The following is a 24,047-nucleotide window of genomic DNA, read 5'->3' as shown; positions in this document are numbered from 1 at the left end:
GAAAACAATAGATCTCCTCCCTGCTCTCCAATGAACCCTCGCTTGACACCACTCAAGTAGCAAATGGCTGTGATTAGTGGTCGGTGGAATACACGCTACAGGAAGTCTGGCTCTGTGCCCTCCTTGAAGTAACCATTTTGTAACAGTTCGTTGTGCCACTGTGGTGACAACTGCTGCTCAGATTGCTGGTACAGGTGCAGTACGATGCGCCAGAGCCATACGTCAAACACGATGGTCTTCCCTCTCGACAGTTCCACGTGGCTCTCTGGAGACCGGTTTCTTGCCAACATACATTTCCGTGACCAACGCTGCCGGCAACCATATACAGTGTCTACATTCTTCCAAGTCTTTTTGCAGTATCAGGGAAAGAGCATTCAGTTTCTTGTTGCCATATTATACGATCTCGTTCAAATTGAATGAGGTGTCGACATTGGCGCCTTTGTCACTTTAAAAGCGCTCTTGACCAAAATCAGCTCACCAGTCCAATATCAAAGGTTCTGGGTACCTCATGACCGTTAAAATGTGTATTTAAAACAAATCTGATTTACATCCTCATGGTGGCGCTACTAGTGCCACTCTTATGCGACTGGCATGAAATTTGAACAGACATATCTTTCAGATGTAGAAACACGTCCACCAACTTTCGTTGGTGTCGCACAGCCCCTTCTTGGTGTTGTGATTCTATTTTTTTCCGTCATTGTACCTCATGCCAATGACCAGCGTTTCTCAAACTCCGAAAGATGACGAAATGCTACACGTGTGCGTTCTCTGGGCATTCTGTGTTGAGACTGAAAACTTTCGGTAACGTGATCCGCACCCAATAATTATCATGTACTAACACGGTACTTCATTTGCAGGAAAGGCTTTTTCTGTATTGTGAGTAAGCTCTCACAAGGACATGATTTAATCGACACTTCACACACCCATAGAAATACTAGAGCATTAGTTTGGTGACGTTTAGCCTAGAATTCCCATTTCAGTCAGTGTAGTTTTCTCCATTTGCGAAAAATGTGGTGCAACAAATTTTTTGCCGTCCAGCTTGCTGTCGGAAAAAGAGACCTTTCTCTGCTGATCCTCCATCATTTCGGATGTGGTAATACAGTTACCTCTAGGACAGGTACAATAATCTTGGAAAACATCCCTGTAAAACAAAAAGCTTGCAGATCGAACAGGAGACGCACAGATCAGGTTGTAAGCCTAACTACACATATCAAAGTCGCGTTTCAGTAAGAACAGAAAATATCAGCAGTCTTTGTCGACTTTACTGCTGTTTGAGATATTTTATGGAATGGAGGGTCTTAGACAAGTTTATCAAGAGTCATCCCCTGCCAAACCAAATCGAGACTGATTAAAAACATAGTCTTTCAGCAGGCACTGACGAGTAGTCCAGGGCCGTCTCACAAGCAAAGAACTGAAATTAAACAGTAGACTACCTCAGGGGTCAACATATGTACTATACTTTTCAATCTTTAACATACTTGAAAGAGGCGCAAAGAAGTTTGGATATGCTCACATTCTAGCACTTCTGGTTCAGCACAAGAAGGAAAAAACTGCTGAAAACCTTCTAACCGATGATATGAATGTGCCCCTAAAATAGCGTCAGCACATCGAACTAATTTATGAGCATAACATAATGTCACAGGAGCAACTACGTATATGACATAATCTGTTACCAAAAAATCATCAAAAAATTGTACAATCGCACAGGAAATAAAGAAAATGGCAGCTGAAGGCTTCAAGAAATCATTCAATAAATTCATCACAGCTGCGGAACCTATCGCATTGAGTATTATAGAACTACATAAGTATTTCATCGTGTGGAGACTCATACCCTACCTTTCTAAAACCATAACCACCAGCCTCCACTTGTACAAAAGTGCAGTAGACAGTAAACTGTAAATCTGTATGAGGGACACAGTGCTACTAGAGTCATCCAAATTATCTGGGCATAACTCTTAAAAGGACACTGTGTTTCAGGATGTACCTCGAAAAAACTTCTTGTTAACTAAGCACAAGAGTGCATCACCAGGTACGTTTCGAACATCTGCGCTCAGTTTAGTGTTTTCTACGGCTGATTATTGTGGGCTCCGGTGTTGTTAAACATACCGCAAATAAGATAGACAGTCGGCTCAATAGAACCATGTGAATCGTCTACGTGTGCATAAGAACTACTCCACTATGCTTGACTTCCAACACTCAGCCACTTAGCACTTCCTCTGTTAAGAAGACTAGAAGCCCTGTTGAAATAATATTCCAAAATAACGAATAACTTTCAGCTTCTCATCCATGAAGAGATTCCCAAGTTGAAAACAATCCGACTTCGTTCTAGAAATACACCCCTGCGATTGGCCAAACAGCTTGTTTTGCCAACTTCACCATTGACAGCAAATGACGTGAAACCTGGACTGCGAGTGCTCCACGTGAAGTGTAACAACTTTTTCACTCTCTGCAGAGCCCAATAGCTTTGAACTCGCCCAGAATGAGTGAAAGAATATAAATCGCAGCCGAACAGGACATGGTGTGTGTGCACATAATCTGCACAAGTGGGGTAAGCAACCAATCCCAAGCACTGTTGTTGAAGCACCGAATCAGACCACCCGGCACAGCATCGAGGAGTGTAAATCGGGAGACTGCCTGAGTGGTCCAAACGACTTTTACATGGATACACTATCTAGCCTTGGCTGGATCAGGATATTGGACATCAACATATAACAACTGTTTTTTTTAATGTATTGTCTGTTCGTGTATTTTTTGTGTATTCTTGACTGTATATCATGTACAGTGCTATAACTAAATAAATAAGTAAACCCCACTGTCACATCCAGCGAAATAATAAAATCAGAGCTATGTTTGCAGGAGATGTGCTTTCACAGTAAAAGGTGAACTTCCTATGAGGCGGATTAGTCCAAAGCCCGTGCAAAGACAGGTTTAATTCAGAGTCCATGCAGAGGCGGTGATTGCAGAGAGCCCACCTAGTAGGACGTCAGCTGGAAAACAGGAAGAGGCGACCGCAGACCGCAGATTGCTTCCACACGTGACCATACGTTACCTCGCGTTGTCCAGTGGTAGTTTGCGATGAGCGCACGCGACATTACGTTTCCCCCTGCCTTCAGTGAAACAGCGGTATTTCAGCCTGATACAGCAATACCTACTAGTCGGATATCAAACGGTGAAAAAGGTAAACATTATGGAACATTTTTGGTGATGGTTTCTAAATATTCGTTTGGACGCAGAGATAGAGTGCGACGACAAGTCTGAAACTTTGAAACCACGTCACGAGCACCAGTTAGCTATGTTATTCTTGTGTGATTATCTGAGCGGTGCTACTGTAAAGGTATGGCTGTAAATGCGTTGTATCCTATTGGTAGAATTACTGTAGCAGCAAAATACTGCAGTCTATATCTAAATCCATTGGAAACCACTGAGAATGCATGACAAAGGGTACTTCTCACTTTACCACATATTAGGGTTTCTTATGGAGCGCAGAATGAATGATTGTTTAATAAATGTAAACATGGTTCGTAGTAGGCTGTAATGTGATTTTTGTTTAATCGTGTGATCAGCTAGTTTTGACTACTTGTCATTGTCAACCACCTGCAAAACCAACAAGGAGAAACAATACACTATCTGCACATATTGCCATAGTAAATAAAGCTTTACACATCTCACATTAAGATAAAACAGCTATGTGTAAATAACACTCTACGGACTTCACATTAAGATAAAATAGTAATGTTTCATGTTAAAGCCAGGTGTGTAAAGTGTTATTTATACATGGCGATGTATGCAGACAATGTAGTGCTTTTCCGTGTTGGGTTTACTGGTGCTTCAAAATGAAAAGTAATCAAAATCAGCCAATCGCAAGATTAAACAAAAATCACATAAGAGCGTCATACGGACCATATTTACGTTTATTAAAAATTTGGAGACTGTGAATCCTGACAAACACAAAATTTTAACAATTGTTTAATTTGCTGTTTGTATGCAATTAGTCCACACTTGTGAACAAGGGCCCTTCGAGAGCGATACGTGGCTGTAATTCTTTAAACTTTTTTAGTAGGATGGTTGGTTTGTAGGGGTTGAAGCGACCAGACTACAAAGACCGTCAGTCCCTTTGTTAGTAGGATTTGGCAGGACTACTGACAGCCTTCAACTGTCTGTCAGCATTTTCGTGACGCTCTCCCCCTTCGAATGTCAACTTGCCTCGCTTGAAACACATGCTGACTCAGTTCTTGAAGATTGCTGTCTGAAAGTTGTAAGAAAGTATACGCCTCCCCATTGCATCCCAGCCACGTTTATTTCATTATTTTTAGGGTTTTATGTCTCAGTCGGTGAAAACGGAACGTATGGTATCGCTTTGTAGACCCTCTATCTGTGTGTCCGTCTGACTGATGATAACTCTTTTTCTCAGAACGGGTGGACGTGTCAAGTTGGAATTTGTGTCACGTACTGATGTCCTTGGCCGTATAAGAAACTTTAGCTCCTAAGTGAACGCAATCAAAAGGTACGGTTATTTATATCACTCATCAACACCTTTAGGGTACTTCCCGTTGATCCATAATGATGAAATTTTCTCAGTACAAATAAAGGGAAAAATTCGAAAATTGTTAGTTTATAACTACATAACATGAGAAAAATATTTCTTCTGTCATTTTTTATTAGACGTAAAACTTGCAGTTAGTCAGTAGTTCCACAGTCAGGCTGAATGGGCCGCCGAGGCGAAATTCAAATATTGGGCAAGGAATGACTTTATCGCTCCTACGACACGTTTCGGACTAGTCTGCGAATGTTTGTTTCACATACTTGAAATTCCATATTTACCTGCAGGAATCGCTCCTGGATATCTGTTGATGGATAAATTCCGAAACGTGTCATTTGAGCAATAAAGTAATTTCTCGTCTGATGTTTGACTTTTACCATTGCGATCCACGCAGCCTGAATGGAGAATAATGCTGATTGTTGTAATAGAGGTCACCTGCATCCTGAATAACTTTCTTTCACATTCATATTATTGAAATTAAACATTCTAGAAATCTATAAATCCATGGTACCGTTATTTTACCAGTATAAACGCCAATAACAGGCAGAAATGGTCCAGATTCTAGATTCCCGGAATTGATGAACTGTCTGTATACATAAATTAAGTTTGTACGGAACCCTAAGTGCGGGAACCCTACTCGCATCTGACCGATTTTTTTGTCATCAGTCTTCTGACTGGTTTGATGCGTGCTATCAGAAATTCCTCTTTTGTCCCAACCTCTTCAACCTAGCTTATCACTTGCAACCTACGTCCTCAATTGCTTGCTGTACGTATTCCAATCTCTGCCTCTCCTTTCATATATTAACCTCTGCAGTTCCCTTTAACTACATGGAAGTTATTCCCTGATGCGTTAACACATGTCCTGTTAGCCTGACCCTTCTTCTTGTCAGTGGTTTTCTATATGTACCTTCCTTCGCCGAGTCTGTGGAGAACCTCCTCATTCCTTATCTCATTAGTCCACCAATATTCAACATCCTTCTACGCACCACATCCTAAATGCTTCGATTCTCTTCTTTTCCGGTGCTGTCCATGATTCACTACCATACAACACTGTGCTCCAACGTACATTCTCAGGGATTTTCTCCATCAGATTATGATCGATCTTTGATACTAGTACACTTCTCTTGACCGAAATGCCCTCTTTGCCTGTGCTAATCTACTTTTCTCGTCCTTCTTGCTTCGTCTGTCATGTGTTATTATTCTTCCAATGTAGCAGAACTTTGTCTACTTTGAGGTACTCAATTTTGATAAGTTTCTCGTGGTTCCCATTTCTGCTATCCTAATCACATTTTTCTTTCCTCGGTTTACTCTCAATCCACATCCTGTGCTCAGAAGACTGACCATTTCATTCAGTATGTCCTGCTTTTCTTATTCGGTTTCACTGAGAATAGCAATCTCATCAGCGAATCTTGTGATCGATATTCTTTCAACCGAAACTTTATTCCCACACCAGAATCTTATCTTTCACTTACAGTATTGCTTATTCGATATCTAGATTGAACAGTAGGGGCGATAGACTCCGTTTTTAATCCGACAACTTCGTTCTTGGCCTTCCCTATAGTATATACCTATTATTTCTGAGAATTTCACAAATCTTGCACCCTTTTACATTGTTTAACGCTTTTTGTAGATCGACATATCCAATGAGAGTGTTCTAATGTTTCTTCAGTCTTGTTTACAATCCCAAGCGGAAACTATGAACTGCCTCTCTAGTGCCTTTACCTTCCCCAAAGTCAAATTGATCGTCATCTATTAGATTCTCATTTTTATTTCCAATTCTTTTGTGTAGTGTCAGAAACTTGGGTACATGAGCCATGATGGTGATTGTGCCATAATCCTCGCAGTTATCTGCACTTATTGTCTTCGGCACTGTGTGGATGATATTTTTCCGAAAGATTGATGGTATGTCTCGAGTCTCATAGACGCTACGTGCCAACTTGAGTAGCCGCGTGATGTCACTACCCCCATTAATCTTAGAAATTCCGAAGGAATGACATCTATTCCTTCTGCCTAATATGATCGCAAGTCTTCCAAAGCTCTGTTAAGCTCTGACTAATATTGGATCTCCCTTGGTTTCTGTATCTACTCCCACTTCTTCCTCAATCACCTCATCAGATAAGTATTTCCCCTCGTACAGGCTTTAATACATTATTCCCACCGATCCGTTGCCACCTCTGTGTTTAACACTAGAATTCCCTTTGAACTCTCGATGTTACCACCCTGCCGTTTAATTTCGGACGATCATTTCTTTTTCGATTTCTTAATATTTTTCATGCAGCCATTTCGCCTCAGCTTTCCTGCACTTACTATTTGTTTCATTCCTAAGTGACTTGTATTTCTATATTAATGAATTTCCCAGAAAATTTTTGTGCGTTCTTCTTTCGTCGGTCAACTGAGGTATTTCTGCTGTTACTCAAGGTTTCATTCACAGTTATCTTCCTTGTACCTATTTTTGTCGGTCCAACTTCCGTGATCGCCCCTTTAAGAGATATCCATTCCTTTTTATCTGAACTGCCTGCTACTATCGCAGTATAGCTTCTAAGAAATTCAAACACATCTAATATTTTGTAAGTATTTCAGAAGCACAAAGGCATTTAAACAATCATTTTTTTCGCGCCTGTACGTGAGTGGAACGAGAAAAAGCCCTAATAATTGGTGCAACGGGACGTGCCCTCTGCCATGCACTTCTCAGTGGTTCGCAGAGTATAGCTGTGGATACAGATTTAAATGTAGATGTCGATTTGTCGCACTTCGTTAGGTTTTAATTCTTCTGGACGAGTCTCTTAGACTTCAGTCTACTCTTCGTTATCGTGTACCGGTCGATACCTGCGCCTTACTATGCAACATTTGATTTAGGAGTCTCTATCTGGCCACAATGTAATCAAACTGGAATCTTCCTGTATCTCCAGGACTTTTCCACGTATACCTCCTTTACTAGACGAAATTTGTTGGATATCTCAATTAGTCGTTCTCCTCTCTCATTCCTATTAACAAGCCTATACTCTTCTGAAATACTTTGTTTCATTCCTACCCTTCTAATTCATTCCAGTTTCCCACAATTATTAGATTTTCATCTTCATTTACATACAAAATTATCCATTCAATAGCCTTATACACTTTATCTCTTCAGTTTCTGCTTCTAACGTCAGCATCTATTACTGAACTATTGTTGCTGTCATTGATTTGCTGTTAATTCTGACGAAAATAACTCTACCACTGAACTACTGGCAGTAACTCACTTTCTTATTCATGAGGAGTGCTGGTAATAACATTTTCTACTGCTGTTGATATTACCCTTATTCATCTGATCAGAAATTCTTATCTACTTTGCATTTCACTTCATTGATCTCCACCGTATCTCGGCTGAGCCTTTGTATTTCCCTTTCCAGATTTTCTAGATTTCCTCTCACGTTAAAACTTCTTATCCTTCACGCTCCGACACTATTACGTTACCCTTTCATTGGTAGTTCACTCTTTTTCTCGTAGTTACCTCCCTATTGGTAGTCCCTTGCCAGAGATACGAACAGGGGACTAGTCTAGAATCTTTTGCCACTGGAATAATCATCATGACACTTTTTCAGTAACAGTCCACTTATCCTATGGGTATTATTTGTGTATATTTAGTGCAGTGGTAAAGATGGCTTCTGCGCCCTCATGCTGTTGATCATTGCTGATTCTTCCACCTTTTAGGGGCAGTCTCCCATCCCAAGAGCAAGTATGCCGTGAACGTCTGTCGGCTCCCCGCTATCTTAGATACGGCCTCTGGCAGAATGAGTGTGTCTCGTTATACCGATAATCTTCGGCGGTCATTTATGAGGATTTTTATACAAAATTTATGCAGTGGCTGGGTTCGAAACCGAGGCCCAAGACGTGTTGTTAAACACGCTACCCATAGACAATGCGTCCATGATCAGTGGAAGACAAATCAAGGGACTGGGTAAGCCACCAAGACTTATAAATGCCTCAAGTGATTATAGTACGAACTACAACCTGGATAATGCGCTATCTCGTTGGAATTTATCATTTGGCACTCTGTTCATGAAGGGTATGACAATATGGCTTACCGTTCTTGCCACATACGCGCAAGCGTTCAGCCTCCAACAACTACCAAATCAATCCTGTTATCATGCGCAGTAGCTCTCTACTCCACGATATCAAAGCTTAGAGAGGTATGAATCCAGAGAATCTCTGTTTTCCGTGACCGTTTACCAGGTCGGGACAGCCAAAGATGATAGAACACCAGAGAATGTCATTCATTATACGAGGTATGATAAAAAAATACGTTGAATGATTTGATTGGAAACAAAGTAATGAGATTACATGGAATTTGATTTAATCTCCTTGAAAGTAATGTCCTAAGTTAGCAATGCACTTATCCCAACGTTGAATCCATGACTAGAAGCATTTCTGGAAGGCTTCTTTTGTTAGGTCGTTCAGTTGTTCTGTCGTGGCCCTCTCAGTGTTGGGGATGGAGTCAAAATGTTTTCCTTTAAGCACGGTTTTAATTTTTGGGAAGAGCTTGATATCGCATGTTGCTAAATCTGGTAAGTGAGGCGGATTTGGACAGGCATGAACGCTTTTTCCGGCCAAAAACTCGCGAAATGTGGGACGGCGCATTGTCGTGATGAAAAAGGAAGCCATTGGCTCATTTTTCTGTTTTCTTTCTTCTCGCGGGCCTCGGTCGAGTTTGTTTCCTTGGCCACATGGCATAACCGCTCGCCTGTTGCACCGCGTTGATAGCGTGCGCGCCTGCTTGATGGTGAGTGAGTCTTTATTTGGCCTCCACAGGATGTACTATATACCTAATTGTAGGAAGAGAATACATATATGCGTATTTACAGATATGAAATCTCAACCTGTCACAATTTTTTCCACGGTAATTTTCTCTTAATGAATAGCATTAGGAGTAAATTAGAGAATGACAAAACTGTCGGCCACATGCTTCTGCACCGCGTGTAAAGCAAGTGACGGAGAAGGAAAGACGCTCAAGCGGCTTGCCTACGCGGATGCAGTCCTCTGTTCCACACGTTATTTATGGCAAGAGTATAACTTCCGGTTCAGCAGCACGCTCCACACTGTATTCTTTACACTGTGGATGTCATTGAGCCGGTCGATGTGCCCGAGCGGTTCTAGTCACTTCAGTCTGGAACCGCGCGACTGCTACGGTCGCATGTTCGAATCCTGCCTCGGGCATGGATGTGTGTGATGTCCTTAGGTTAGTTAGATTTAAATAGTTCTAAGTTCTAGGGGACTGATGATCTCAGATGTGAAGTCCTATAGTGCTCAGAGCCATTTGAACCAACCATTTGATGTCACTGATAAATTGACGGTTGCCTATCTTCTTCACACGATCCAACAACATCTGAGAGTATATACGATTCTTTGTTTACAGCCTTGACTTGCTCCCTGTGACTTAAACTACTAGTTTCATGTAGTTTTCTGCCTACATAGGTAAATTTCTTCCAATTAGGATGATGACTGGTGCGAAAATTTTCTCTGTACCCTCAATGACTTTCCAGGAACTATATCGAGCGGCATCACTTCCATGTCTGCAAGTATCTACATAGATTAACACTGAAACTTCGGCATCCAGTCACGGACTGTTAACAGTCGTAAACTCGACAGTGGATCCATCACACACAGTTGTGCATTGTTTAGCAAGATTTCCTCACTAACATTTTTGCGGCAGGCAGCTATATTTTATGAAAAATCCCTAGTTTACAATCACCGCGCCTTACAAGTATTGCTCTTTCGAGCTCTCATACCACTTGAAATATTTATTCCCGCTTGCAATATACAGCTATACTCCACAAGCCACCATACGGCGTGTAGAGAATCGTATTTTGGTACAACTATCCGATCCCCCCATTCCTGTCCCATTCACGAATGGCGCCTGGCCAAAATGAGTTTCGGTAAAGCTCCGTATATCATCACATGTCTTTAATTTTCTTGTCGCGATCGTTTCGTGAGATATATGTGGGAACAATTAACATGTCGTCAGACTCACCTCGAAATGTAAGCTCTCGGAATTTCAACAGTAAACATATCCTTGATGCTGGATCCTTTTGTTGGAGCGTCTACAGTCGTTTAAACTATCCCGTAACGAAACGTGCCTCTCTTCGTCCGATCTTCTGTACGTCTTCTATTAACCCTACTCGATAAGGCTTTCAGCCTGATAAACAGTACTCAAGAATCGGTGAAACGTGTATTTTGTAACCCACTTCTTTCTTGAATGAATTAGGTTTCTCCCAATGAATCTCAACAAAGGATCAGCTTGTCCTACCAATCTACTTTAGGTCGCTTTGGATCGTTACTCCTTCGTATTTTATGGTAGATACTGTTTGCAGGGATTTTTCGCCTATAGTTTAATCGAACAGTAATGGATCTCTTTGCCTATTAATGCACGATACGTTACACTTGTTTACGTTCAGGGCGGACTGCCAATCTCTGTTCCAATGGACAACCCTCTGCAGGTCTCCCTGCTTTACGTTACAATCTTCTGGTGTTGCAACCTTCTTATAGACAACAGAATCGTCCACTAACAGCATCACAGAGCCTACAACGTTATCCACTAGACCATTGATATACACAGTCTAACAAAAAAAGTGAAAACCTCAGAAGGGGAGGAGCATAGGAAATGAAAGTTGCAGGTTGACAGGCTATGCAATGTTATTGCAGTGATTAAGAAATCGAGTATTACAAAGAACTTGGCAGTATTAGCCCACTTATCAGTATGGCACTGCACCCCTTCTGGCCCGTATGCATCCTCTGATTGGGGTAGCAGGGATGTCACAAAGCCATTGTGTCCTCTCCTTAGGCGAGATGTTCCACAACTGTTATAACTGGTCGTTCATGTCCTGGACCCTAGCACTGCTACACCAACATCATGCAGAAAGTTCATAGACACGTGCCATGTGAGGACGATCCTTGTCCTGTGAAAAAATTTCACCACGATGCGTTTGCATGTGTGGTAACACATGAGGACGAAACACGTCCGTCACCTACCGTTGTACCGTCAAGAGTTCCCTCAATCATTACCAGCCGTGACCTGAAGTCATACCCCTACATTTACATCTACATGGATACTCTGCAAATCACGTTTAAGTTCCTGGCACAGGGTTTATCGAACCACCTTCACAATAATTATCTATTATTCCAATCAGGTACAGCGTGCGGAAAAAACGAACACTTAAATCTTTCCGTGCGAGCTCTGATTGCCAATATTTTATTATGATGATCGTTTCTCCGCGTGTAGGTCGACGTCAACAAAATATTTTCGCATTAGGAGGAGAAAGTTGGTGATTGGAATTTCGTGAGAAGATTTTGCCACAACGAAAGACGCCTTTTAATAACGTCCACCCCAAATCCTTTGTCATTTCAGTGACACTCTCTCCCCTATTTTGCGATAATACAAAACGTGCTGCCCTTCATTGAACTTTCTCGATGTACTCCTTCAATCCTATCTGGCAAGGATCACACACCGAGCAGCAGTATTCTAAAAAGAGGACGGACAAGAGTAGTGTAGGCAGTCTCTTCAGTAGATCTATTGCATCCTCTAAGTGTTCTGCCAATAAAACGCAGTCTTTGTTTAGTCTTCCCCACAACGGTTCCTATGTGTTCCTTCAAATTTAAGTTGTTCGTAATTGCAATTATTAGGTATTTAGTTGAATTTACGGTCTTTAGATTTGACTGATTTATCGTGTAACCGAAGTTTAACGGATTCGTTTCAGCTCTCATGTGGATAACCTCAGACTTTTCGTTATTTAGGGTCAGTCGCCAATTTTTGCACCGTCAGATATCTTTTCTAAATCGTTTCGCAATTTATTTTGATCTTCTGATTACTTTACTAGTCGATAAACGACAGCATCATCTGCGAACAACCTAAGACGGCTGCTCAGATTGTCTCCTAGATAATTTATATAGTTTAGGAGCAGCAAAGAGTCTATGACACTATCTTGGGGAACGCCAGAAATCACATCTGTTTCAATTGATGACTTTCCGTCAACTACTACGAACTATGACTTCTCTGACAGGAAATCACAAATCCAATCAAGTAACTGAGACGATATTCCATAAGCATGCAATTTAACTACAAACCGCTTGTGTGGCACAGTGTCAAAAGCCTTCTGGAAATCTAGAAAGACGGAATAAATTCGAAATCTCCTTGTCAATAGCACTCAACACTTCATGTGAGAGAAGAGCTAGTTGTGACTCACAACGATGTTTTCTAAATCCATGTTAACTGTATGTTAATAGACCGTTCTTTTCGAGGTAATTCATAATGTTCGAACACGATACATATTCCAAAATCCTGCTGCATATCGACGTTAATGATATGGGCATGTAATTAAGTGGATTACTCCTACCACCTTTCTTGAATGTTGGTGTGGCGTACGCAACTTTCCAGTCTTTCTGTACGGATCGTTCGTCGAGTGAACGGTTGTGTACGATTGTTAAGTATGGAGCTGCTGTATCAGCATACTCTGAAAGGAACCTAACTTGTATATTGTTTGGACCGAAAGACTTGCTTTTGTAAAGTGATTTAAGTTGCTTCACCACTCAGGATATCTAGTTCTACTTTACTAATTTTGGCAGCTGTTCTTGATTCGAATTGTGGAATATGTACTTCGTCTTCTTTGGTGAAGGAATATCGGAAGGCTGTGTTTAGTGGCCGCTTTTGCAGCACTGTCGTGTGTACTATATCAGTTGCTATCGCGCCGAGAAGGAATTGATTTTGTCTTGCCGCTAGCATACCCCACATACGACCAGAATATATCTGGATTTTCTGCCAGGTTTCCAGACAAAGTTTCGTTGTGGAAACTATTATGAGCACCTCGCATTAAAGTCCGCGCTGAATTTCGAGCTTCTGTAAAAGATCACCAATCTTGGAGATTTTGCGTCCGTTTGAATTTAGCAAGTTTTTTTCGTTGTTTCTCCAACAGTGTTCTGAACCAAGAAGGATCAACGCTTATGTTGTTAATTTGGAAGAAGTGCAGATTGTCCCTCAGGCGGGCGTCAAGTGAATTTTTATCTGCTTTTTTGTATATGTATGCTTTTCGTTTATTTTTTGGACGATGTTGGGGTTACAATATTCAACCTCCCTACGACAACCCTGTATTCACTAATCCCTGTATCCGTTTTGATGCTTGTTATTAGCTCATGATTATTTCCTGCTAAGAGGTCATGTGCGTTTTCACAACCGTTTACTACTCGCGTGGGCTCACAAACTAACTGCTCGAAATAATTTTCAGATAATGTGTTCAGCACGATTCCGGGTGTAGTTTTATGCGTACCTCCTGATTTAAACACATATTTTCGCCAACATATCGAGGGTACATTAAGGTTACCACTAACTATAATAGCCAGAGTAGAGTACGTGTTAGAAGTTAAAAAGTTTTCTTGGAATCTTCCGGCAATTGTATCATCTGAATTGGGAGATCAATAAAAGGATCCAATTATTATTTTGTTCCGGGTCCCAAGAAGGAACTGTGGCCATACTAACTCACAGGAAGTATCCACTTCAATTTCGCGACAAGGTAACTGCTTCTAACAGCAACAAATACTCCACCACCAACTGAGTTTAGCCTATCCTTTCGGAACACTGTCAGATTTTTCTCAAAAATTTCGGTTCAGCTTATCTCCGGCTCAGCGCCTGTAACAATTTGAGCATCAGTGCTTTCTACTAGAGCTTGGAGCTCTCGTATTTTCCCAGCACAGCTATGACAATTTACAACTATTATACAGATGATACTTGTATCTACGTTCTTCCTGTGTTCAGCATGCACCCTTTCAGAATAAAGTCCTTTTTGTGTTTTCCCGAGACCCTCTAACCTAAAAACGCGCACAGTCCATGCCACTGTAGCCGCCTCCTGTGTGTAGTGGTCTCCTGACCTATTAGCAGAACCCGAAACCCAACCACTCTACGGCGCAGGTCGAGGAATCCGCAGCTACACGGTCTCAGAACCGTCTGAGCCTCTGATCCAGACCCTCCACTCGGCTCTGTACCAGAGGTCCGCAATCTGTCCTGTCGATTACGCTGCAGATGGTGAACTCCGCTTTCATCTCGTAAGTAAGACTGGCAGTCTTTACCACTTCTGTTAGCCGCTCGAAACCAGAGAGAATTTCTTCCGATCCAAAGCGACATACATCATTGATACCAACGTGAGCCACCACCTGCAGCTGATGACATCCATACCATAACAACATGAGTAACGCCACTGTGTCTCTCCAAAACGTTGCAAGAATGGGACCTGTCCACAGGTTACCGCAATACTAGCAGCTGACAGCCATCCGGGGATGTGCGGAATCGCTATTTATTGCTGAACACAACGCGAGTCCATACACCAGCAGTCCATGTTACTCTGTCACGTCACTATTCGAAAAGCAGTTATTTGCCTTGTGGTGCGGGATGCAGTTCCAGGTCAAACCTCTCAGCCTGCAAGTTCCGGGGAGTTACAGAGGGTAGAAGTATTGATAGTCGGGAGCTCCAATGTTAGGTGCATTATGGGGCCCCTTAGGCACATGGCTGCCAAGGAGGGGAGGAAAGCCATTGTGCACACCGGTGGGAGTCATTCCAGACGTGGAACAGGCCCTTGTGGGTGCCATGAAGGGCACAGGATGTAGCCAACTACAGGTAGTGGTCCACGTCGGTACCAGTGATGTGTGTCGCTTTGGAATGGAAGACTGTGTGAACTGGTAAAGGCTCCACGTCTTGCTCGCGAGATGAAAATAGAGCTCACCATTCGCATCATGGTCGACATGACCAACTGCTGACATCTGGTGTAGCGTCGAGTGGAAGGTCTGAGTCAGAGGCTCACACGGTTCTGCAACCCTGCTGGCTCCAGATTCCTCGGCTGCCGCTAAATAGATCAAAAGTCCATTACACGCAGGAGGCGGCCACACGCGTAGCGAGGCCTGTGTGGCGTGGACTGGACAGTTTTTTAGGTTAGAGAAACATGGGGAATTGCGAAAGAGGCTTCATTCTCAAAGGGTGCAGGTCGAGCACAGTAAGATCGTCGATATAGGAACCACCGGTATAACAGTTGTAAATTGTCGGAGCTGTGTTAGGGAAGTACCAGAGCTCCAAGCGCTAATAGAAAGCACCGGTGCTCAAATCATTACAGGTGTTGAGAGCTGGATAAAGCCGGAGATATGTTCAACCGAAGTCATCTCGAAGGACCTGACCGTATTCAGAGAGAATAGACTAAATACAGTTGGCGGTGCCATGTTTGTTGCTATTAGAAGTAGTTTATCCTGTAGCGAAATTGAAGCAGATACTTTCTGTAAGTTAGTATGGGTAGAGATCATTCTTGGCAAACGGAATAAAATAATAATTGGGTCCTTTTACCGATCTCCCAACTCAGAAAATGCAACTGCTGAAGGTTCAAAGAAACCCTTAATTTCAAACACATACCCGACTCATACAATGATAGTTGGTGGTGACTTTAATTTGCCCTTAACCTACGTTGGTGAGAATACTTGTTTAAATCCGGAGGTGCTCATAGAATACCATGTGAAATTGTGCTAAGAACATTCTCTGAAAATTATTTCGAGCAGTTAGTTCATGAGCCCACTCGAACAGTAATCGGTTGTGAAAACACACTTGACCTCTTAGCAACAAATAGTCCTGAGCTAATAACGAGCATCAAAACGGACAGATGGGTTTTGTGAACACAGGGCAGTCGTATCGACACTGAATACCGTTACCGCAAAATCTCGGAAGAAATCATGACGTACTTGCATTGACACGCGAGAGAGCTGCCTGTTATAATTTTGATTGTGGCAGTGTCCAGACGCGTTAAGTCTAAGCTCAATTTCGGTTAACTCCATGACGCAAGTCAGGGACGTGCAAGACGAAGGTCACGACCATTATGTGCTTCGTGGCACAGGTAAATGGCAAGCGTATTAAGGCGCGAAGTGTTTGCGTTGGTGAATTCGTGGAACCTTGACCGCAGGTGGAGCAGAGTGCCTGAAGTGGGGAGACGCTGTACGCGGAGCGAGTGTATACGAGCGGTGCCTACAGTCGCTGCTCGGCTGCAGCGCCTGTGTGGCACGAACAGGTCTGAACGGCTATTCAGAAGGTACGTACGTATTTCCATAACGAAATTTCCCGGACACCACGGAAGAACTGTTAGGATTATCGTTATACTTTTCGACGAAGTATATGAAACCATCCTTTGTATTGCTCACATGAAACCTCGAGAAAGCTCAACCTTTTCATTTGTTTTTAAAATAGTTGCCTTAATATTTCAGTGATCTCGAAGCACTGACTACTTTATCCTAACTACAGCAAATTAGCAATTCCATCAAGTTATTCTATGATTCATTTTAGGGAAACCATTGTTGTCATTTCTTCCACTTCTTCATATCAAGGATTATAACTGTCGCCCTGTTCAGATCTCAGTTTAACTACCTTTTCTTTGCTCTTCCAGGATGTTTTCCTTGCGGTTTGCAGTTAAATATTTGTTTTGGTGTTCTCTTTGATGTATTCTATCGGTATGTTCTAGCCATTTTACTGGTTTTTCGTTTTATTTATACGTGAATTAAATAAATTCTTGGTTCAACTCTGATGTCTTCATTTCTTATCCGATCCCTCAGACTGAAACCTTTCGTGTGTCCTATGTACATTTCAGTAGTGTGTATAAACATTTAATATTTCTTTGTTATTGTCCACAACTCTGAGCAATATGTGAAGACCGGTGTAGCCATTTCTTTATATTTTTTTTCTGTCCGCCCCTTGTTGGTTAGAGGTGTTTACATTGTGCCACATATATACATACTTATTTAATTTAATTCATTTTCAAGTTGGAAGCTTACGTCTCAAACTTAGAAGCTAAAATGGGAAACTTGTTCCAAAACATGATCATTTAGCACTATTTTAGAATATACAGCTTTTTCCTATAAAATCCCTAAGTATCTGGCTTTCTGTGCGAAATATTAAAACTGTAGCCCTTGCATATCTGATCTAGGCAACGTATTACCTTTTGAATATCGTCCTCACTCTATTATAAAAATGTTTGGTTTTTGAACATCGCGATTTTCCGTGACTAGCACTATCGTCAATATAGATATTATAAAGTGTGGGCGATAAGTTATTGCTACTGTTCCAGTCATTCCTCTGCCCTTATATATTATGATTTATTTTTCTTGACGTAAGCTTTTAATAACTTGCATTGAGTGCTTTGATACCCTCGTCTTTCTAAAATACTCCATAAAATAGATCGGATGACCTTGTTGAAACCATTTCCTTTAATCTATACAATCCATACGTGTTTCCAAATGAAACTCTCTCTTTTTTATGATTTGAGTTATAAAAGCTCGTAGTGTAACAGGTAGGTATTTTTTTATGCTTATTGCGACGCGTTTCGAGAGTTTATTCTCATTTTCAAAAGCTAATGTTTTTGTACGAAAGCATTCTTTGTGATGTTTACGTGTATGATGTTCTGCCTCTTTGGACTGAATTCCTTTCCAGGTTACACTGCAATCGGAAAATCGGACAATATATATCTTGAGATATTTCTTACGTGCAAACGTTAGAAATAATATTCTCGCAAGTCCACTTACAGGTTCTGTCCCGCTCCATTACTCAGAAATCCACGCTCAAACCATCACTTACCATAGTTGTTATTGAAATCAGAAATATGCTACAAAGATGGCTTCGCAGAGAGTTCGGATGCAGGCAGAGATATTAAATTTTCTGTGAATTACAGTATTTACGTAAAGTTGTCATTTATTAATTTTTTCTAACTGTTACCGCCTATCACTGGTTTTTAAATTATACATTTTGCTTTGTCCTGTATTTCGTTGCAAGTACTGAGTACAGTATATGAAAAAGTGAACAAATCTACGGAATTTGCTGTAGTTGTTACATACAGGAGAAACAATTGAAAAAATTAACTTATTCGCTATTTAGTTTGTCAATGACAATTTCTCAAATTCTGTATGTCTGGGTTTTGTGGGTTTCTGCGTAATGGAGGAGACACAGTACCTGTAAATAGACAGACAAAAATATTAGAATTAGTATGGAAAAAATCTCAACATTCATTAGGTCCTATTTTACGATTACAGTATAACCTCAAAACGACGGCTATTATGTAAGAGAAACAGAAGAATACACATGCAAATTTCGCAAAATGTACTTATGTAGTTATTCGCATTTGACAATGAGAATAAATTCTCATAATCATAAAAACTGTTGGAGTGGTTTTCTGTTTAAATCATGAATGACACAGTTGCTGAGGTGTATGTAGGTCAGCCCTGTACTAAAGATGTGTTTAAGTGCAGTGGACATTCATATTGCTGTCGTAATGTATGTAATTGCAGAGTTTATTATACGATTCGATAATACGCTTAGGCTCGAATCTATGCATCAAGTAACAAAGGAAACTAATATTGCAACTCTGACGGTTCTCAGTTACTTATTGCGTAATTTGGTGAATACAATAACTTTTTCGTATCCATCGGAGTGGGTTATATCTCATACTGATGTTGTTTATGGGCATCCTTTGGAATGGAAAAATCTTCAATCATTTAATATGTGATGAATGTCTCTACAGCGTTTTATAACTGTCTAACAAGTGCTTCATGGTACAAAACTTTCCGTCAATGTAGGTCAACAACTAGAAGCTGTGTTTGAAGTATCCGCTCAATGCAGGGAGCAAGTAAGTGCGACAGTGCTCACAGGGTAGAAAATTTTAATTTTTTATTTTTAGTCAACGATTCCAAGAAAACGACGCGACACCACATACTAAGTCTTTCTAAACGTTGTTAAAGAATTGCATCAGAATTTCCGCAACACTTCTACTTTCTGCTGATATTACACACACAAATTTCAGTCATCCGATAACTGCGCCGATATTCAACACTACAGCATTCTCAAGTCGATCCGTTACCTCCAACTCGTACAGTATACTACCGCCGAGGCTGCCCCACATAACTAGTTTCGTTTTTGGGAAAGTAGTATATTGGCTCTTTCTCACCGGTAGAAACTGATAATGGAAATATTGTCAATAAAGTTACTGCAACAATACGTGTTCCGATGAATGCACTTACAAATGTTATATAATGTGACGTTAATAACGGCGTTGTTAATGAGACTTCGCTTCAACAGAACTAACCTTAAAGTAAATTTTATTTTCTCTTCGTTTACTAGGCAAAGTCGTAATGATGACTCCAAGTTTATTTCATAGTTCATCAAAGATTTTTACACGTGTTTCAGCAAAACTAAATTCTTTTTCCTGTGTTCACAAGGCTTACAAAACGGTAATAAACATGCTGTTTTTAGAGAGTGATCGTAACATAGGATATTAACAGTACTTTTTCTCCTAATCTCGCAATTCCAGAGGTAAGTTAGTTAGTTAGTTAGTTACGTGTTTCATTGATCAATCCCACGGTAAACGTTATGATGTGGAACGTGTCGAGTTCATAAGAAATGCACGCATGTATGAAGGTTTTTTTAAAGCTTAAAATTTTTATTACCTACTCCATTCCCCTAAATGGCACAAAATGCATGTATTATACCTATAGATTTATTTATTTCTATTCAAGAATTCATCTGTGGTATAGAAGGAGCTGTCAAGGAAATATGATGTCAGTTTATTTTTTAAACTGTTACAGCTGTCTGTCAGACATTTTATTTCATTTGTTAAGCTTCACAGCAGCATATTTCACCCCTTTCTTTGCCAAAGATAGGTTAAGTAGAGGATAGTGTAAGTCTTTCTTTCATCTGGTATTATAATCATGAATGTCACAGTTGCTTTTAAACTGGTCCATGTTATTCCTAACCTTTTAAAGATATGCCTACAAGATGTACGACTATGAGCCCCACACATTATTCTAACAACTTCCTTTTGAGCAGTGAATACCTTTTGCCTGAGTGTTGAGTTACCTCAAACTACGAGTATTATTCTGTATGACATCAGAGAGTGAAAGTATGTAAAATATGTTAGCTTGCTAATTTCTATATCCTAAAAATTAGCAATTATTCTAGAATGAGATTTTCACTCTGCAGCGGAGTGTGCGCTGATATGAAACTTCCTGGCAGATTAAAACTGTGTGCCCGACCGAGACTCGAACTCGGGACCTTCGCCTTTCGCGGGCAGGTGCTGTACCATCTGAGCTACCGAAACACGACTCACGGCCGATACTCACAGCTTTACTTCTGCCAGTACCTCGTCTCCTACCTTCCAAACTTTACAGAAGCTCTCCAGGAGAGCACGACTCACTCCCGGTACTCACAGCTTTACTTCTGCCAGTACCTCGTCTCCTACCTTCCAAACTTTACAGAAGCTCTCCAGGAGAGCTTCTGTAAAGTTTGGAAGGTAGGAGACGAGGTATTGGCAGAAGTAAAGCTGTGAGTCCCGGGCGTGAATCGTGCTTCAGTAGCTCAGATGGTGGAGCACCTGCCCGCGAAAGGCAAAGGTCCCGAGTTCGAGTCTCGGTCGGGCACCCAGTTTTAATCTGCCAGGAAGTTTCAGCAATTATTCTGATTGCCAAAGTCGCTGAATCTATTCACTTTAGGAGATCCAAAATATGAATCTTCTAATTAAGATTCTCATCAATATGTACATCCAAAAACTTAATATGCTCTACCCTGGCTACTGACTTCTGTTGATTTGTATTTGTTGAAGGAACTGTGCTCCTTGCAGTAGAAAATTGGATGTACTATGTTTTTTCAAAGTTCATAGCAAGCCCATTCACAGAAAACCAATCAATAACATTTCCAAAGACATTATTTGTATAATCTTCTATTGGAGTTTCATTTACTGGATTAATAATGATGCCTGTATCATCAGCAAAGTGTGTCAGTTTAGCTTCTTGCTTCAGATGAGAAGGGAGCTCATTCACATATATCAAGAACAGAAGGGGACGCATGCTCGAACCCTGTGGAACACCTCATGTAATTTCATCCCACTTAGGCGAAGTCTGAAACTTCCTTAAATCTCTTAAACCATACAAAGAAACTTTTTGCTTCCTGTTCTGTAGGTATTACTTCAACCACTCATATTGTGTTCCATTCATGCAATAGAATTGTAATTTCTGTAACATAATAACATGGTTCACACAATCAAACGCTTTGGATAAGACATAGAAAACTCTATTAGTGACTTTTTACTATTTAAAGACTCTATTACGTGGCAAGTAAATTTGTATATCGCTGTCTAAGTGGAACAGTGTTTTTGAAATCCAAACTGTGATTTACAAAGTATCCCATTACTGTTGAGATGGCTAACCACTCTTGAGTACATTACTTTCTCGACAATGTTTTAAAATGCTGTGAGCAAAGATACTGGCCGGTAATTATTGACATATGTGGTGTCCCCTTTTTTGTAGAGAGGCTTTACAATGACATATTTTAACCTGCCTGGGAAAATACCTTGAGTTAGTGGTATAACAGATGTGACTCAGAACATCAGCTATAACAGGTCCACATTGTTTTAATATCTTATTAGAGATGTCATCTACTCCAACAGAACATTTATTTTTTTGAAGATTTAATGATTTTCCTTATTTCACAAGAGGTTGTTAGATGAAAGTTAATCTGACTAGGGTTTCTGAAAACTGACCTTTCCATTTACTGCTTAGCTTTTTATTTTGAACTATTCTTACCAATTTTTAACCTCCACTTAAGAAATGGTCCCTCCCCCCCTGAACCATAGACCTCGTCGTTGGTGGGGAGGCTTGCGTGCCTCAGCGATAGAGATAGCCGTACCGTAGGTGCAACCACAACAGAGGGGTGTCTGTTGTGAGGCCAGACAAACGTGTGATTCCTGAAGAGGGGCAGCAGCCTTTTCAGTAGTTGCAGGGGCAACAGTGTGGATGATTGACTAATCTGGCCTTGTAACACTAACGAAAACGGCCTTGCTGTGCTGGTACTGCAAATGGCTGAAAACAAGGGGAAACTACAGCCGTAATTTTTCCCGAGGGCATGCAGCTTTACTGTATGGTTAAATGATGATGGCGTCCTCTTGGATAAAATATTCCTGAGGTAAAATAGTCCCCCATTCGGATCTCCGGGGGGGGGGGGGGGGGGGGAGGGGACTACACAGGATGACGTCTTTAGCAGGAGAAAGAAAACTGGCGTTCTACGAATTGGAACGTGGAATGTCAGATCCCTTAATTGGGCAGGTAGGTTAGAAAATTTAAAAAGGGAAATGGATAGGTTAAAGATAGATATAGTGGGAATTAGCGAAGTTCGGTGGCAAGAGGAACAAGACTTTTGGTCAGGTGGATACAGGGTTATAAATACAAAATCAAATAGGGGTAATGCAGGAGTAGGTTTAATAATGAATAAAAAAATAGGAGTGCGGGTAAGTTACTACAAACAGCATAGTGAATGCATTATCGTGGCCAAGATAGACATGAATCCCACGCCTACTACAGTAGTACAAGTTTATATGCCAACCAGCTCTGCAGATGACGAAGAAACTTAAGAAATGTATGCTGACATAAAAGAAATTATTCAGATAGTGAAGGGAGATGAAAATTTAATAGTCAAGGGTGACTGGAATTCAATGGTAGGAAAAGGAAGAGAAGGAAACGTAGTAGGTGAATATGGAATGGAAGTAAGGAATGAAAGAGGAACCCGCCTGGTAGAATTTTGCACAGAGCATAACTTAATCATAGATAACACTTGGTTCAAGAATCATAAAAGAAGATTGTATACATAGAATCAGCCTGGAGATACTGACAGGTTTTAGATATATTATATAATGGTAAGAAAGAGATTTAGGAACCAGGTTATAAATGTAAGACATTTCCAGGGGCAGATGTGTACCCTGACCACAATCTATTGGTTATGAACTGTAGATTAATATTGAAGAAACTGCAAAAAGGTGGGAATTTAAGGAGATGGGACCTGGATAAACTGTCTAAACCAGAGGCTGTACAGAGTTTCAGAGAGAGCATAAGGGAACAATTGACAGGAACGGGGGAAAGAAATACAGTAGAAGAAGAATGGGTAGCTTTGAGGGATGAAGTAGTGAAGGCAACAGAGGATCAAGTAAGTAAAAAGACGAGGGCTAGTAGAAATCCTTGGGTGACAGAAGAAATATTGAATTTAACTGATGAAAGAAGAAAATATAAAAATGCAGTAAGTGAAGCAGGCAAAAATGAATACAAACGTCTCAAAAATGAGATCGGCAGGAAGTGCAAAATGGTTAAGCATGCATGGCTAGAGGACAAATGTAAGGATGTAGAGGCTTATCTCACTAGGGATAAGATAGATACTGTCTACAGGAAAATTAAAGAGACCTTTGGAGAAAAGAGAACCACTTGTATGAATATTAAGAGCTCAGATGGAAACCCAGTGCTAAGCAAAGAAGGGAAAGCAGAAAGGTGGAAGGAGCAATGTAATTGAGGGCAATATTATGGAAATGGAAGAGGATGTAGATGAAGATGGAGATATGATACTGCGTGAAGAGTTTGACAGAGCACTGAAAGACCTAAGTCGAAACAAGGCGCCGGGAGTAGACAACATTCCATTAGACCTACTCATAGCCTTGGGAGA

General features: G+C 40.9%; 1 protein-coding gene across 1 annotated transcript in view; it reads left to right on the top strand.

Moving 5' to 3' along the window:
- Positions 1–3,061: 3,061 nt before the first annotated feature.
- The window catches only part of LOC124776682, an 86,359-nt gene continuing 65,373 nt past the window's right edge, over positions 3,062–24,047 (top strand). Inside the window, exons 1-2 of the mRNA XM_047251785.1 lie at positions 3,062–3,178; positions 16,495–16,620. The gene's annotated coding sequence lies outside the window, so the exon portion shown is untranslated. The remainder of the gene's footprint in view (positions 3,179–16,494; positions 16,621–24,047) is intronic.

Source organism: Schistocerca piceifrons, chromosome 2 (genome assembly GCF_021461385.2).
Source record: "Schistocerca piceifrons isolate TAMUIC-IGC-003096 chromosome 2, iqSchPice1.1, whole genome shotgun sequence".
NCBI lineage: Eukaryota > Metazoa > Arthropoda > Insecta > Orthoptera > Acrididae > Schistocerca > Schistocerca piceifrons.
The sequence above is the reverse complement of the archived record's forward strand: the minus strand, read 5'-3'. Positions and strand labels throughout refer to the sequence as shown.